This window comes from Camelus dromedarius, chromosome 1, assembly GCF_036321535.1.
Source record: "Camelus dromedarius isolate mCamDro1 chromosome 1, mCamDro1.pat, whole genome shotgun sequence".
Taxonomy (NCBI): domain Eukaryota; kingdom Metazoa; phylum Chordata; class Mammalia; order Artiodactyla; family Camelidae; genus Camelus; species Camelus dromedarius.
In genome coordinates, this window is record NC_087436.1 from 21,616,546 (window position 1) to 21,635,314 (window position 18,769).

The window sequence follows — 18,769 nt, forward strand, 5'->3', positions numbered from 1 at the left end:
AAGTATAATCTATAAAAATATAAAATCCCTATGTTGTACACCTGACACTAAGATAATATTGTAAGTCAGCTATACTTCAGTTAAAAAAGGGCTCCAGGTGAGTCTTATTTTCAGGCACATTTGGAAACCATTAATGTGGAAGACGTTGAGGTCTGTTCCAGTCCTCAGATTTTGTGCTTATTCAAATAATTCTCTACTTCATCTGTGTGTAGATTCAGTCTTTAAATGATTTTGGGGAGTAGTGTTGGTTAGGAGTCATATAACTAAAATCATAGACAGTGGTTTATAAATTGGGCCATATATGCCTGGCTTAAGAACATACGAATGAATGAAGAGTCCTCATTTTATGCAAACTTCCCTGTGGAGTGACACACCCTCTGGATCACTGGACCCAGTCACATTTTTCATTTGTTTGTGGGCATGCTTGAGGGGCCTGCAGCCGTGGAGTGCAGAAGTTAAACTCAACAACTAGAAAAAAGATGACAGTCACAAAGTTTAAATAACAAAAAAGTGTGGTGCATGAAAACCAATCTTCAAACCCTATAAAACTCCCAATGCCAATCCCTCATTTTATTTTTAACTACATCATGATTATACAAGTTGAACTCCCCTGCAAGTTGAAAAACAAATAGTCAGGACTTAGAGCAATATTTCCCAATGATGGTTCTGCTTTGAATTTTCTTTTTCTTTATTTCTTTTTTCCCTATGTATTTCAAGTGGATTAAATAAGAGAATTTTAATTAAGAAAACAATGTTCAGAGCCCGATTTGCTTCTCAGATGCTGTACTCTATGGTCCAGTAAGTACTTTAATGAGTTGTAACGCTGCAAGATGTTTCTAGTTCCTTTACATCCTTAACTCCATCAGCATATATTTATGCCAGACTTACAAAATGAATTCTATTTTTCCCAAAGTGGATAATTTTTAACAAAGAGCTTAGTGAAAGAATTCATTCCTATTCTACTTTTTTAAAGTGCCTAATTTAAGGTATAAGCTATTCTTAACCCCAAGTAGGATTGAACTAATTTTTTCCCTAGCCATCTTACATAGCTATTCACATAGCAGAAGTCTTTGGATAATTATCTTATCTTAATTTTAGGTCTCTAGATACTGCAGAGAATAATTACAGAAATTTGGAATTTTATAATTTGAAGGAACATTCAAGATAGTTTATTATAACAATCTCAATTTTCAAATGTGAGGAATAAGACTCGAGGACTAAATGACTTGCTCACAGCCATTTAAATCAAGGAAAGCCAGTCAATGCTAGCACCTGGGCATATAGGAGCCAGATTCTGAGTTCTTTCCAACCCATGTGTTGACTTCAAGTGCCCTCATCCTAATGAGACCTGTTGATTCTGAATTATTCTTTCAAGCTATTCCGAAAGATGAATAGGGGTGATTTTGAAAACAAGATATTTCTGTTTATATACTATGTGCAAATAAATATACTTTAATGTATACACACGGTATTAATATCTATCATAACACGTATATACACACAGTAATAAAATGTCTCTCCAGACACAGACTTAGATGATTTTCTTCAAGCAGTGTGTGGCTTTTGTGTTCTCTCTTCTTCTTTCCTCCTCTTCTGCCCAACCTTTAGATCTCAGTTGGAGCATCACTTCCTTAGAGAACCTTTTCCTGAATGCCCAGATTGGGTCAGGGATGATTGTTATATGGTCTCTTAGCCCCTTTTAATCTTCCACCACAGCACTGCTCACAACTGTGATTTCATATTTGTGTGATTATGTAGTTAATGTCTGCCTCTCCCCACTCTAAACAGACTCTAGCCATGTGAGGACCGGGGTGCCTGCTGTTGCTCATGCTTGTCCCCCAGGGCCTGTCTCAGTGCTTGGAACACATTCTTAGGGAGCATTTGTGGAATGACTAAAGAAATGGAAATATCTTCTATCCTAAAATGAATCTATACATGAAGTTGTTGATCTATTGCCTTCCTTCCTTCTAGTATCACATTTAGGAAAATTAATTTAAATTTCTGATTTCTACTCTTACAGCTTCAGTCTGCTGCAAGTAGGCTTTATTTCAAGCATTTCCAAGTAGTCCTTGCCTGCGACCCACTCGGGTGATTCAGGAGAGGCTAATCCACAGGAACATCAAAGCCATCTTTCAGATGTCCTGGAGCTAAAGAGAAGGGAGGAGACCACACTTGAGAGCTAGAGTGAGAAAGTCTATACGATTCCTGGCAGAACTTCAGCCAGTGATTACAGCTCAGTATTGCTCAGCAGGGACCCTCAAGGTTCATCCCAGTCAGGAAGGGCAGTGTGCAACACCTAAAGGCAAGAGCCCCTAAGGTCCTCCTTAGCTACTCATGAAATGAAAACTCTCCCCATTTGGTCTTGGCTGTAAAGAAATGGCCATTTCCTCAGAAGGTTTGGGAAACTCCATGGGACTATTGAGATAAGTCACAATGACCCCTTGAATAGATCGAGGTGGATGAGTCCCTGGAAAAAGGATGAAGATTTCCAGGAAGGGAAAGGGGAAGGGCTAGCTGTACCCGTGCCTCCTAAATGGAGGTTGGCAGAGGATGCCACTCTCCACCTCCTGGTCCAAAACCAAGGCCAGAGGAAGGTCAGTGAAGAGTGTCCCCAGAGAGACACAAAAGCTGAGAGACTTCTGCCTACCCAGATCTATGTGCGTTTGGACTAGGGTGCCAGGAAGAAATGCCACATATACTCTTTGGGCTGCTTTGCCTGTGAAATACCATCTTTGGGGGCCCTACCCTGAGTGCAAATGAGCTTTGGAAAAAATACTAAGTTCCTACATTCTAGGAAAAGATTTCTGGAGAGAGACAGCCATCTTTGCAAAGGATTGCCAAGATTTTACTGGGGAGGTGCACCACGGCCTAGAGGGCAGGCATGACCATCCTCATTTTGGGATTGTGAAGGCTGGGCCTGGATTCCAGAGCCTAATCACATGAGATACCCCTGCCTCATGGAGAGAGTGAGCAATCCTGACAGACAGTCTAAAAAGAAGATGGCTTTGTGGGTCCCAGGGGAAGCCACATCAGGAAGTAAGTTATACATTAATCTCTGGATTGGGCTTTTGATCTTCTCCACGATCTGTGAAGCCTTGTGAGAGCTTACAGCTTGATTGAGCGGTGCTGTGGAGAAGTGATGGAAGTTCTCATCTCCTGAGTCAGTGTAAAAGGATGGTTGTGGCGAGAGACCCCAGTGGCAGCTTGTGGGGCCCAGCACAGTAGCCTTGGAGGAGGCTCACTTAACAGGTGCTGCAGAAACCAGTCCTAAGCAGGCACAAATGCTTGAGAGATAACAGGGGCTGGAAGTCCTGTGCATTGTGACTATTGTTATTAGCTGTGCTGGTGCAGGGAAGAGGCCCCATCCCAGACGAGCACCTCCCACTATGCTAATCTATGCTAATTGCACAGCCACCTTCAGCCCAGCACAGGCCAACAGAGCTTCTCTCTTTAGACACATGCATGTCTGGCAGGCAGGCACACGCCCTGCCCACTCTTTGTCTTTTAAACACCTAAAGATTCTTCTCACTCCTCTCTGTCCTTGTCCCTGTTTCCTTGGCCATTTTCATTCCCTAATGGCACCATTTTCTCCTGGTGTTCCCTATAAAGCTCTGAATACTTTTCATCAGTCTGTTTCTCGGAATCTCTGCCTCCCTCCTCCTCCTCCCTTTCAAACGTTGGCGTCTCAGGGTTCTGTCCTCCTCCTAGCTCTGCTGTCACCGTCGAAACTATCTTTGGGGGATCTTGGTCAGCTACTGCCAGGATGCCCACCCATGCCAGTTTTCTCTCTCTTCCCAAATATTTTTCCTGCTCTGGGGTCTATTGAGAGTTTTCTAAAAAATGTATATATATGAGATATGATCTTTTTCCTTACAGATAGTTTAAATTAGTTGCTATAAATGGCATCTTTTAATAGGAAACAAGTATTGTCCTTACGTCTGCATTTAACTATTCAGACTACTTTGATTTTTAGTTGAATTTAGAATATGATATTAAAAATTTTGTAGTTTATTTAAATCATAATTATATGAGATACTTAATATGTACATTTAATTTTTATTGGTAATAAAAATCATAATACTGAAGTAAGGATTAAAAGCCACTTAGGGGAATATAGAAACAGTAATAATGTCTTAGTACTTATAGTTAATAGAATTATTCTTTGAAATTACCTTGTCTCAAAAATTAAAGCATAAAATGAATTTATAGATACTCAGTTTTTAAAGCACTTTTATACATAGAAAAAACTTAGCTTTATACGTGGGCACAAATGTTGCTTATAAGGGAAAGGAATGTTTCCTTGGTAGCTAGCCATAAGTATAGTTACCAATGGAGAACGGAGAACTGTAATTTCCTTAGTCCCTAGATACATACAGGGGAGTTTTTTCTTTTCTTTAACATAAAAATGAGTTAATGCCCCTCAGAATTTTCTGTCAATAGTTAACTGCTCTGAAACTAGATCTCAGAGACAAAGTGACTCTGGAATTACTTAGATAATTCAAGAAAATCTTTCATTTTCATACAGAGTACTTCATTTAAACCATACAAGTTTGGGTTTTGCTTTTTCTCAAAGGTTATGATTTTTTTTTAAAATTCTTTTTTAGTTAACCACAGATGATCTGGGCATAGAAAACAAGTTCAGGGCGAGGGCCAGGACACAGGACAACCATTCTAACTTGGTGTCACCATCTGCCGAAACGAGAACGACACATACCGAAACACTCGTGGCAATCTATAGTGCCTCTATAAACGACAATAAGTGAGACAAACACTAAGCATAGTGCAAATATGCAGAATAGCGCTGTTCTGGGTCCTCAGAATCGGTGAGGCAAGTCTGCTGCAGCTCCAGGTGTCCACTTGAGCACAGTGATGGCCTTGTAAACAGATTGTGACGTGGCCAGAGCCATCTGTGCTGCTCCACAGACCAGCACAGAGTCCAACAGAAGGGAGCAGCCGCAGCGAGTTCCCCTAACCTTCCGCCCGTTCACAGCCTAGCGGTGCGCCTGTAGTTCAGGATCAAGAGGTATCTATCTGCACATCTGGACCCATTTTTGAGTCATCCCCATGGGAAGAGGAGTTGAGATGTTTGGCTGGCTCAGCTGCCTGGGCAGCTGTGAACTCAGCGGGAACAGAAGCCTCAGAGCACGTGTATTTATTGCTGATTAGGACCCCGGGCCTGATAATGAAAGTAAGTGGAACTTGATTGGTTGGTTTGTTCATGGAAGCGACGTCCTCATTGGCTGTCAGGGCGGCCGTTTGCCAAGGCTGGGGAAGAAAAGGTAGAGGAAGCGGAGAGCCGGAAGAAGTAACCCTAGAAAAGGCAAGGGATGCTGTATAGGCAGGAGTTAAGATGCTGCAAGGGCGGAGAGGAGAAGCGTTTCCGAAGCATGGTTGTGAAGTGGTTATGAGCTGGGTATATTAAGCTAGACTCCCCAGTTTCAAATTCCAGCTCTCATGACCATGGGGAAGTTCCTTACCCTCCCTTTGCCTAAATTTCCTCATAAAAGATGAAAATAGCAGTCTTTATGTAGGAGAGTTGTTGTGGGATTATATGAGTTAATAGAGGTGGGGCAATTAGAGCAGCATGAAACGCACAGAAAAATTGCTCAGTGAGTTTGCGCCTTCATTAGCCGCTGTGATGAATGTTCTTACATAGCGCCTGAATATGTATCACTGCTTCCCCTGGGACCCGCAGCCACACAGCACACCAGCCATGGGTGCAGAGTGTGGGAACCGGTAGCCGTCCTTGCGTGCGCCTCTGCATTTGAGGAATTGCCAGACTAAAAGCAGAGCACTTTCTAGAGAACGCAAAATAATTGGAGCCTTTAGTGCAAGGCTCTATAAACTCCACGTAGGTCGGTAACATTTTAGGGCATTTTTGTGGGAAACACGCACACACACACGCACACTCAGTGATCTCTTACTACGTGGCACACATTCTGTTAAGCGCTCTACATGTGTAATATCACATACTTCTCACAGCAATTCTGTGAGGCAAGCCTAACTATTATCTTCATTTCAAAGATGAAAGATCTGAGTTTTGGGTGTGTTACAGTTACCTGGGATCCAATATCCGGTAAATGGTATAGACAGAGTTTGGACCCATGTCTTCCTGACTCCAAAGCAAACGCTCTTAACTGAGGTACTGGAAGGTGTGCAGGCCACGGTGGTCAAAGGGAGGTCAGGGTGGTGAACACAGCCTGTAATGCTCTGAGGAAATTGTCACACTTTCTGGAGTTTGTGAGCTGAAAATTATGAAGCTTTGTTCTCTGTCACAGGGTTGAAATTTGACAGTTACACTAAAGAAGGGTGTCCAAATGATGGAGCTTTGTTTCCTGTATCCGAGATCCACTTCTCCTCGGCCCTCATTTCCCTCCTCATGAGAGGGAGAGTCACACTGCTTGCATCGGCCATCTAAAGCCCACCCAATATCTTCTGTTTTGTAGGAGTGAATATTCACTTTATTCAAAGTTCACCCGATGCTAATATCAAACCTGCTGTTATGTTTGCTTCCATTCTGTCGAACGTTCTTCTCCTTCTGTTTCCCAAGATGCGGAGTTTGGGTATCCTCAGGGCAGGGAGGCAGCAGACTGATTCCTCTGCTGAATGTCCCCAGGTGGGGTGCCAAGTGGGTCTTCCTCTTAGCGTTGTCAAGGTCATTACTCCTCTCTTGCTGCCTGAGCCTCCCACCTTGTCCTCCCGATGTGGCCGACCCTCTGAGGCATGGTCAGGGGTGCTGTTTAATTCCGAGACATTTTCCCTGGGCATCTGCTCTAGGTTACATTATTCTTCAAAGAGGGACCACCCTCCACCCACTCCCCCTGCAGCAAGTGTGCCAGTCAGCCTCCTCCAATGACTTTCCTTCTTCCTCAGGGGTGGGGAAACACATCCTCTAGACTCCCAACGTGCATGCTGTAAAGGCAGTTGCCTTCAGCCATTTCTACACTTTGACTTTGGAGTCAGGGTGAGAGCTGGGTGGTTCTCTGAAACAAGTGGTTTCAGAGAAACGGGCTTCTCTGAAAGGCTGGCCCAGCAGGCGGAGCAAAGACGCCTCCTGCTCAGAGAGGTCCTGTAACTTGTTTGTGTGTCTAAGCCACCCACCCTTCACCTGAGGACTTTTTCCGCAGGGGTGGGTTTGGCCCCAGTGATAGGGGAGGGGGCAGGAAGCCCCTCTGGAATTATTTACTCTGCATTTCTCTCTCTTCCTTTCTCTCAAAGAGAGGCTTAGCAGTTGGGTGGGAATTTTCTTTAGTGCATATCTTTTTTTTTTTCTCTTCATACTTTTAAAAAATTCATTTATTTTTATTGAAGTATAGTCAATTTACAATGTCATGTTAATTTCTGGTGTACCGCATAGTGATTCATATATATATAATATATATATTATATATATATTTCTTTTCATTATAGGCCATTACAAGGTATTGAATACAGTTCCCCGTGCTATACTTTTTTTAAAAAAGAAAGTTCTTTGTTATTTAATTATTTTATTTTTTAAGTGGAGGTACTGGGGATTGAACTCAGGACCTCCTGCATACTAAGCATGAGCTATTTCCCACCCTGCTTTAGTACATATCTTGACTAGTCTGCTTGATGATCTGCTATGTAGAAAATCTTCCAAAGTTCGTTCTCTGACTTGCGATGAGAAGATTTTGGAAATTAAGGAGTGTGTGGGGGTGGGAGGGGGAGGGTGCTCTTGCTCAAGGAAACCAGGCTTTCAGGAGTATTTCTCACTGTAAACTTTACAAATCTGATTTAACACTGAAATCTGAGCGATTCTTTTCCTCCAGGTAATATGGGCTTTTCCCTCAAGGCAATGAAAGCCCTTGATTCAATGTCTGGGAGAGCCTTAGGGAATTAAAAATACATGGTTACATTATTTTCAAGATATTACAGCCATTACATGTATATCTAGTTTAATGTTACTTTCTGTGTGGATTTCCATTTTGTGATCCTCAACTTTAATAAAATTTTTACTTAACTGTTCCAGGGTGATTTCAGTTGCAGTTTAGACCAGAGCATTAAACAGAGAACAACAATGGCCATGGGTTCCTGGGGGAAGGAACCAGAGATAGATTTAGGATACCAGCCTCGGGCTGTGTTGTGTGGTCCTTCAAAGGTCCCAGCCTCCCCCTTTAGTCAAGAGACTCGGGGTTTGTGAGTTGGCTTAAGTCTAGACGGATAAGGTATACATTTCCACTATGGTGATTTGAGTTAAGATTCTGATGCCTAAATCTAGACCACCTCTGTCAATTTAGGTACAGAAATGCTTTAAATAGGCAATCCATCTGCTTTATTTCTAGGGCTCATTGCTGATTCCATGGACAATTCACCGTCCCCAGGAATCCTTGCGGGTCAGAACAGCCTGACTTAATTTTCGCTGGAGGCTACTGTTTAATGGTATGCCCTTTCTCACTGGTGGTTAATTGCTAACACCTGGTCTCTGCCCTGCTGGGATCGCATTATTTCCATTGAGATCAGGAAGCTAAATTTTAATGCATCATCCTCCACTGTTGTCTCCAGCTTTCAGAGGACATCCAACACAGAGCTTTTCAGTCTTTCGGTGGCTTTCTCATCAATGCCTTGGTAAAGGAAGTATTCTGTGAGCCATCCCTAGGAGGTACAGTTGAGGTGGTGAGCAGGTTGCCACATAATGGATTCAGTCCAGCCTCCCATTCTCCATTAGGGCTCCTTCCTCTCCTATAACTCTGGAGCCTTCCCACATTTTGACCTCAGTGATGTCGATCAGGGGTCAGCAAATTTTTTCAGTAAACAGAAAATAGTAAATATCTTAGACTATGAGGAGAATATGGTCTCCATCACAACTACTCAGTTTTGCCATGATAGCTCAAAAGCAGCCACAGGCAATATGGAAATACATAAGTATAGCTGTGTTCCTATAAAGTTTTATTTATATAAACAGATGGAGGACTGGATTTGGCTAATGGGCCATAGTTTATTGGCCGCTGATGTAGATAACTTTTGGATCCAGCTTCAGTTAGCTAACTTAGCAAACCATCAACACCACTGTTGATGATCTAATACGTTATTTGCGAGTCCTTGGTGACAGGTGCTCTCAGGGAGCTAATGCTCTCAGAATCCACTTCCACACATGCTCCTCAGTCCTACTGGCACATGTTGTCTCTCTTTTGTTGTATAGATTCTCTCCTTTAGAGCTGGCCTTGTATTACTCTGTCTGGACTATGTAGGGCTTTAACTCTTGTTAGGGCCCAGAGTCAATGAGGGGGATTAGGGGTGAATCCTGAGAACAGTCATTAGTTTGTGGGACAGTTCTTCCTGGTTAGTCAGTGAAAGGCTCCTTACTAAGGATTAAGCTAGTTCCCTTGGAGGGTGGGCAGAGTATTCTTAAAGGAGAGAGAGTTCCTTGAACTCTACAAGGAATGTTCAGAGTTCCCCTTTGTATTTACCAGTGGTAATGTATAGACCACCCTTGCCCCCCCGCCAATAAATGAGCCTTCTGCATTCAGGGTGGGAAGAGCTGGGCACCCTTTGTCACTGGGAATAGTAACTGCATGGAATATGATGGCCTTAAGGAAAATAGAAGCATGTAAGGAAGGAAAGGTAATAGGTAATATGACAAGTTGACCTGGTCTGGACCTGCATGTATTTCCTGTTGGCTTTTGAGGAATGGGGAGGGGAACTGCTGAGCTGAGAGGCTCAAGATGGTGGTCAGATGTAGTCAGGCACCAAGAGAGATTGCTCTAAAGGCATATATTTCAGAATTGCAGAGTCAAATGCAAATTAGTCAAAAAGAGAAAATATGATTTTACATTTTAGATCATTTCAAACATTCAGAAGAGTTTCAGGAACTGTACAAGAAACACCATTAACACTTGACCCAGATCACCAAGTGTTTACATTTTGCTCCAAATGTTTATCATGCTTTCTCCCCTCCCTCTTTCTCTTGCTATATGTAGTTTTTGCGTGTGTGTGTAAACTTTTTCTTTCTGAACCGTTTGAGAGTACATTGAGGAATTGTACTTCTTTATCCTGTAATAATTCAGTGTGTACTTCCTAAGAAAAAGAACATTTTCTTTATTATCAAAACCCAGAAATGTAATATTGATATATAACATTACCTAATCTGCTGCCTATTCAGATTTTATCAATTGTCCCACCAATATCCTTTACAGCTTTTTTTTTTTTTTTTCTCTTGGTCTAAGATGGAGCAAGGTCGTTCTTGTAATGGATTCAGTTTCAATCTGTCTAGAACCATTCCTCAGCCTTTGCTTTTTTTGACTTTGACAATTTGAAGAGTGCATTATAGAATGACAGTTAATCTAGTTACTAAATTATTTTGTAGCATGACATTTAATTTGAATTTATCTAATTTTTCTTAATTTCAGATTCATTTTGTTTCTATGTATTTTTGGTAAGAAAGCAATGGAAGCAATGCTGTTTAGTTCTTAGACCATGATATTGAGAGGCACGTGACATCAGTTTGTTCCAGTGTTAGTGATATTAGCTTTCTGCACTGTAAACTAACTTTTTATTTTTGTAATAAGTAATTCATAGGAAGATACTACACAACTGTGTAAAAATAATGTTCCTCATCAAGCTTCCACTTCCTAGTTTTAGCATCCACTGATGATTTTTCTACTCCATCATTCTCTCTGTGTTAGTGGTCATTATACCGTAAGAGATTTTCCTCTTTCCCGTTTAATTATTGATTTACTTACATCAGAATGAACCCATGGATTATTATTTTATTCACTGGGTTATAGTCCATTATTATCAGTAGTTTGTTGCTTAATTTGTCCCAGATTTGGCCAGTGGGGTTCCTTCAAGCTGCTTCCTGTGACCTTTGTCAAATTCTCATGGTTATTTTGACACTTCCTTTTTGGCACAACAAGCTGCTCCAGGGTCATCCTGTACTTTTTCCTGAAGCATCCCTGAAACCAGGCATTGCTTTGAAGGATTTCTGGTTCATTGGAGTAAAGAATGGCATTTAGCAAGCAAGAACTTGGCTCAAGACTGCTCATTGCTACTGTGTGTGATTTATTTTAGGCCTTCTCAGATACAAGAGATAAGGAATACATGGACATATGTATAAATGGGTGTGGAGTCTTTAGTGTCTTGGGCACACTTAGTTATAGCAAATAATTCTCTATTTTGAGACTAACCGTTGAGATGTTGGTCCTGGTACTTGGGTAACTGTTAGGAGTGTAAGCTTTCAGGTAATCACAGTTCTTAGAGGATCTCCTATTAATATTACACATAGAGTTGATTTGACTTGATTTTAAAAATCAACAAATATTTACTGAGAACTACTATATCCTCCCCTTCCAGATACAGAATTAATAAAGAAAAAAAAATAATCTAGTGATTTCAGGATGGACAGAGTGATACTATAGGGAACACATGTGCACACAATTCCAGAATACAGTTGAGATTTCCACAGTAAATAATTTCTATCATGTTTTTAAAGAAAATTTTCAAGCCTAATATCAGATGTAAGAGTTTACCTTGAAATTAAGAGAACTTTTTCTGCTTCTAGTTTTAGTTCTTGATTCTTCCCTACTGTATGATATCTCATTGTCTAATTATATATCCTTGAAAATTCATTCTTTCAATGGACATTTGAGTTATTACTCTGTTTGTTTTCTGTATAAGAATTCTCATTGCTTTCTCATCAACATTTAGTATTATCAGACTTTATTATTCTTTTGGTTACTGTTTTGCCAGTCTGGCAGTTGTGAAGTGCTATTTCTTAATGGCCTAAATTTATGTTTCTTCCAGAGAGGTTTTCATCTGTTAGCTTGGAACCACTGTGATGATTTTAACATGGGGCCACCTGAGCCCCATTTGAGCAACCAAGTGGACCTCTCTGATTTAGCTTCACCACCTCAAGGGGGAGCCCCAAACTAGATTCCTGTCCCAGAACTGGAACAAATCTTCCCAGAGTAACAACTGGTTTTGTGTTTTCTTGTTGCTGATCTTTCTAACTTTATTTCACTCTTTCCCAATAGTTTGAACTTCCTGTCTGTACCCAGCCATGCATTATAGTGTTTATCTGGGATCTAGTTGTACTGTAGTAGAAGAGCTCTCAGAGATTCTAACCCACTTCATTTCCAGAAGCTGAAGCCAATGATGTACACATTTTTTTTTAGCAATATGCAAAAAGGTCACAGAACATTCCGTTCTCCCAGCCGAAATTTTCATAATCTGAGCATTTCACTAGCCACTCACATTGAATGCTAGGAGAGTGGAGTACAGTGACCTTTGAACAACACGGGTTTGGACTGCATGGGCCCACTTATATGCAGATTTTTAAAATAAATTTGTCCTGCAGTACTACATCATCTAGTTTTGTTGAACCTATGGATGCAGCGCCACTGATTAGGAGGGCCAACTGTAAAGTTATGTGTGGATTTTGATTGGGTGGTTGGGGGGATTTGTGCCTCTAACCCCAGAGTTGTTCAGGGGTTGACTGTAAACATTTTCAAGATAGACAAAGGAAATTTGTTTGCTATTTCAACCTTTGCTATTTGCTCAGAAGTTCCTGGCATCTTGTGGCCTCTAGCCCTCAGGATTGAAAGATTCAGGCTTTACCAGACATAGTATGATTGCTCCCTCCTCAGAGTTACCAGGAAAATGCCTTGAATCACATGGTTCCTACAGACGTAGAAGGCAGAGATGGTTTAGGATGGGTGGGTAGGGAGTTGACTCTATTTAATGTGTAAGGTGCCAGCTAAAAATTGACACTTGCCATCTGCCTCTACAAGGGTTAGATCATGAGTCACTGAAGCCACTGACCTACAACACACCTGGAAAAGAGTTCAGGACAGAGATCAGGAATGTGGCACTGTGTGCTCTGGGAAAAACTGGCAGAACAGGCCTTCAGATAGTTAGACATTTTCAGGAGAAGCTTTTATGAGCCCAAATTCTTACATCTCTTTATATCTAGAAAAACACTAAAGTTATTAATGGAGACATCTGCTCCTCAAGACTAGCAGTAATCTCACAAGACTAGCAGCAACCTTCTGCAAAAATGTGTGCTGATTGCATGTAACCCCTTCACCAAAATCACAAATATGCTGACCTCCCCCCTTACCTCTTTGGGGCAGTTCCTCAGAGCTGTCTGAAATGCTGTCTCTTGGGCTACAGTCTTCATTTTGCCCCCAATAAAACTTAACTCACAGCTCTCACAATGTGCATTTTTTTCAGTTGACAAAGGAAATCAGGCTGGGGTATTCCCTGGTACCTGGTGGGGGACTCTAGAATATTTTCCATTCTGATGAAGCCACCTCCACAAATGGAGCCCCAGCTGACCCTTTAGTCCTCAGTGCCCTCACCCCTGAACTCCATGCCCTCGGTGCTTTTAACCACACTGGACTCTGCTCTTCACCTGATATACAGGATACATTCCAGCCTGTTATGTTCATGCTGTGCTCTCTGCTTGGACTGCCCTCTTTTCTTCTCTTTCTTGTAAATACCAAGTCTTCCTTTCTGACCCAGCTTAGACTTCTCCTGGATCTTTTCCTTTTGTCCATGACACTTTTAATACAGTGAATTATGTCCTCCCAGATTAAAATTTAAAAAGCCTAAGAATGTGGCTTCTCAGTGCCTAACACAGTACTGAGCATGAAATAAGTACTTGATGGATGTTAAATGATGGAGTGAAAAGCAAAGGAACAAATTAATGTCCAAGTTCTTATATTTGCTGTATTCTGAGGTCAGGCTGAAGCCTTCCAGAAGGGTCGGAAGAGTGAGGATCATCCTCAGAATTGGAGTGAGGAAAATATACTGCTCTGTTTCCTCACCAGCCACAAGTCCAACAAGATAGAGTCATTATTTTGCTGTCCAGAAAGTGGATGGATGGGAACGAAGTGTGCTGCTTTGATGTGAGGCTAGGGGGTCCAATCAGCAAGCTCTCAAGGCTCTGCCAGGGCATTCCCCAGGAAACACCAATAAACAGCTAAAAGAGAGAGGGCTCTGTTGTAGAGGGAAGTCCTGGACCTCCAGTGCCCTGCTGGTGGGAGAGGAGAGTGACCTGCAACCCGTCTCACCTGCATCTGGTTAGCTCTAGGTCTTCCCATTCAAACCTTTTTCTTTGAGGTGGCTCTGACTGGGATTCAAAGATGAACAATATTTAAGAACATTCATTCAGAAATTTACCACTTATTTGCCAGAAGCAGACCATGGACCATTTTGTGTCTGAGTTTCTGGGCAACATGTTTTGCCTATTAGAGTGTCATCACCTTTCCTTCAAATTTTAACCTCCCAGGACCTCCAGGCCCCCTTTACATGCTCACAGTAGAGCTTCTCCTTTCCTTCTTTCTGTGACTCTTTGAGTGATGCCACTGTAACCTGGGGAGTTGAACTGAGGTCTGGGAAGTCCCTTCTTTCAGCCATCTTTTTTTCAGGGTTTGGTCATTCATCTTTCAACACAGAATATTTCTTCACCAATGTTCTGTGGGTTCCCTGAGTAAGACTGCAGGCTGTAAGCCTCATTGTGTGTCTTAGTCTAGATCTGTGGCTCTCAAATACACCAGAATCACCTGGAAATCTTGTTAAAACACAAATTTCTGGACCTCACCACTAGAATTTATGAATCCATATGTATTAGGTTAGGCCCAAGAATTTTCATTTCTAATAAAATCCAAGGTAATGCTGATACAGCTGGCCCTGGGAACACACTTTGAGAACCACTGGCTTCTAACTTTGAGACCCATTTATTTCATCCTGTGGAGATGATGATGGGATGGGTTATTAGTTATGACACTGGCCAAGCTGCTACAACTAAAAAACCCCCAAACATACTAACTCAATCAAGAAAGATTTTTATTGCTTTCCAATGTAAGAGTGCAGTGGTGAGTGGTCCACTGCTAATAGGAAATCTGTAACTTTTTCAGGAACTTCCCACCTTGTCCTGGGCATTTCTTTTTTCTAAGGAAATGGAAAAGGGCAAAGGAACAGTACAGACAGGTAGTGATGACTCTCAGGAGATGGCCTGGATATTACATACACCATTTCAGCTCCTATCGCATCAGCCAGTACTGTCAATAGCCACGCCTGCTTCAGGAAGGCTAGAAATGTAGCTACTTGGCCAAGCAGAAATGTTGTAGAGTTTATTACAAAGAGAAGAGAAGGAGATATACTGGTTGATGATTTGCTGTTGCTGCCTTGAATGAGGTTTTAAAGTTAAACAACTAGCAGGCAACACTTACAAGGACAAATGGAGGTAGGAGATGATGGCCTGGGACCCATAAATCTTATGTTTGGTGGAGTTGATTTGGAGGCTGAATTTGGAAGTTGGTTTATGAGTTCTTTGGTTTAGGATTTTGGTGTGAATATTTGATAACCTGAGGTACATTTATTGATCAGGAAGAAATTATGCAGTAAGTGCTATTCTTTTGTTATTGAAGTCCGTTGTGACATGCATAATTCATTTTTCTTAATATGTTCACTTGTCCAGTCATTATTTATTTTTGTGAGCTTATATTTATATTAGCCTTTTCAATTAAGATCTGCACTGATGAAACAACAAAAAGTCTAGAAGGGTTATTGGTTTTAGACAAGTGTATTTTACTTCATTCAACATGAGTGATATTTTTCAAGGTCTGAAAAGGACTTTATTATGTAATTATAAAGGTCTCAAGATCTCATATTTTGCCTTTAATAATGTAGTGGGGAAATGTGCTTATTCCTATTCATGCAAATCTAAATGCTGCTGGAGCTAATTCACAATAATTTGATAAGAATTTGAAATGGAGGCAATATTAAAAATACAGCATGCACTATGATAAAAAGTGCAATGGTCGTTTTGACATTACTATTTCTGGCTGATGCTAGGATTGGTGCCAAAAAAGACATTATTTTTGACACTTGAAATATTATAAGAATGATGCATTATATCTACTTGACATTATTATTTCTGATGATGCTTATGTCCCTTCATTTTAACCCTGGAGGGTAAGATAAAAGGTTAGTCTTTTTCAGAAGATTAAAACATATTTTTAATCTTACTTCTTTAGGCTAAGTAGAGAAAAGATTTGAAAAATTATGTAGAAAAGTCAGCAATATTTTTAGATCACCATGAACATGGTGCTGCCTTATTTACTTTTCAGGTGGTATCATGAGGGTATTATAACTTCTTCCATTTTGCCGAGGAATTAAGTAAGATTTAGAGATATTAAGGGCAGTAAGTCATTCAGCAGCAAACGTTCACTTGGTAGCAAAGTCAAGACTGAAGCAATTTCTGTCTCCAAATCCTGTATACTTTCTACTATACCACACTGCCTCTCATTACAGTAGACAAATAATCATGATCATTCATATTTTAAAAGACTACCTATTGTCCGGCCAATCACTCAATTTATCACTTTCTTTTCTTTTTCTTCAGATTATATTCCACTATAGGTTATTTCAGGATATTTTGTATAATTCCCTGTACTGGACAGTAAATCCTTGTTGCTTATCTATTTTTTATCATTTTATTTTCTAGGCTAGATTTCCAAAAAGAGAGCTTGGATTGCCTAAGTTCTTAGATTTAGCCACCTATAATTGTTATGAAATGTCTTCATGCTCACAATCCATGTTAAGTGCTATTCGTTGTATCTCTCCTGATTTTGAACTTTGGGCAAAGATTAACATGCTCAAGGGTTACAGGTACAGTCAAACAGCTACTGGTGGGATATTCCTCAAGTTGTGGCATCTGTGTAGACTTAGGGGGCATTTCAACAGGGGAAGGTTAAGCCCATCAACTTTTGACAAGTTAAAAAAAATTTTTAAGTTAAATTAAACTATTAAAAACTAGACAAATTAAACATAAAATACAGAATTTCTAATCTCAGTGAGATCATATTGCTTTAACTTTCCACAGAATAAAAACATCTAGTTCCATCTGGTGATGGATAGTTTGAGTTACTGGTCAAATTCTTTCTTTTCTTTCTCTTTATTTACCTAGAAAACCCCACCTTGCAGAGATTTGGTGAACTGGCCAATAGTTCTGGATGTTCAGGCCAAATATCCATCTAGTGATATTACGGAGTTTTCATACCGAAGACAGCATTTAGCACTCTCCCATCAGCTATAAAGTGAGAAACAGATTGCACACAGAAGCCAGAAGAGCTCATGAAGGTTTCATACTGAGAGGTAGAGGACAGTGGCCCTTTAAGTTCATTCTGGAGTTTCCTTTAACTCTGTTCCATTTCAGAGTTTACACATGGTAATGAAATAAGCTTTATAACTTAACTTATAAAATATACCATCAGTTTTTTGTCTGTAGGTGTGAAGAAAATCATCAGCTTTTATAATGTTAAACTCTTGGAGATAAGCCATTTGTATCACAGTTTGGTTTTCTAAAGAGGGCCTGATATCTTGTTTTTAACAATAGCAATATTTTGATCTGTTTCAAAATACCGGATATATCCCTAAAAACGTGTCAGCTGAGGAAGTAGAGAAATGGTCTCTCTTACATAACCGAAATTTCTCATTTAAAATGTGGCCTGCTTCCTTTTTAGAGAGTACACTGCACGTGGAGAAGCATCTCTTGTCCTGGCTGACCATCTCTTTATATAGCACGCTGAAAATAAAGTTCTCAGAGTTCCTGTGTATTGGATATTGGTTATGCTTTGTCTACTGATTTTAATCTGGTGGGACTTTTATCAGGGGCCCTTTCCTCTACTGTTCAAGGTGGAGAATTTGAACCCAATGCAGAGGGGAAGGGGAAGTTAAACAGCCGGCTCCCTGTGCTAACTCTTGCTTTTACCCGCGTGGCTCTGATACACCACCGTTGCTGGGCTTCCTGAGTCTTAGCCTCTGGGGCTGATTTCATTCCTGTTCATCCCCAAACCTGTTTCTCTCTCTGGCCTGCCATCAATTCTGTGAGCTCCTGTTACCATTCCCACAAGTTTATTTATACTTAAGTCAGCCAGAAATTGGTCCGGTTTTCTGTAAGAAAAGAACTTTGACCTGATTATATTCAAAATTATCACCATTTCCTGCAACAGTGAACCAACCACAAATTACTTATTTCTTGTATTGACAAAGCAAGGTGTTTGATATTTTGGTGCAGAAACTTATTTCATAACACCCTTTCTTGCTGCATAGCTAGTGAGTGCTACTTAAGTACTTCATCCAATACACCACTTCTAGCTGTATCATGGCTCAAAAAAATTGGTGCTAAAATTTTTAAAAAGGCCTTTTCTCCTGTAGGATGAAATTTTAGTGATAAATATTAAAAAGGAATCATCCTTTTCCCTTCATATGTCTACCGTGCATATTACAAGAACTGATTCGTACTGTACAGCAGTGCTGTCATCAGTAAAGTGAAGTAGCTTGTAGGATCCACGCATATTTGTAATTCTACATTTTGTGCCATTAATATTAGGTGACATACAACACGTTCACTAGATAAGACGAATTTTGCCAGTGACACTGTTATGAACTACATGTTTATGTCACCCCAAGTTCATGTGCTGAAACCTTAATGCCCAATGTAATGGTATTTGGATGTAGGGCCTTTGGGAGGTGGTTAAGCCTAGATGAGGTCATCAAGGTAGAGCCTCCATGATAGCATTAGTGTCCTCATAAGAAGAGTAGGAGACTCTCTCTGCCATATAAAGATACAGTGAGAAGACAACCACCATTTATAAACCAGGAAGGGAGCCTTCACCAAAAATCCAACCATGCCGGCACCCTGATTTTGAACCTCCAGGCTTCAGAACTGTGAGAGATAATGTGTGTTGTTTAAACCACAGTCTATGGTGTGCTGTTGTAGCAGTATGAATTGATTAAGACAGAT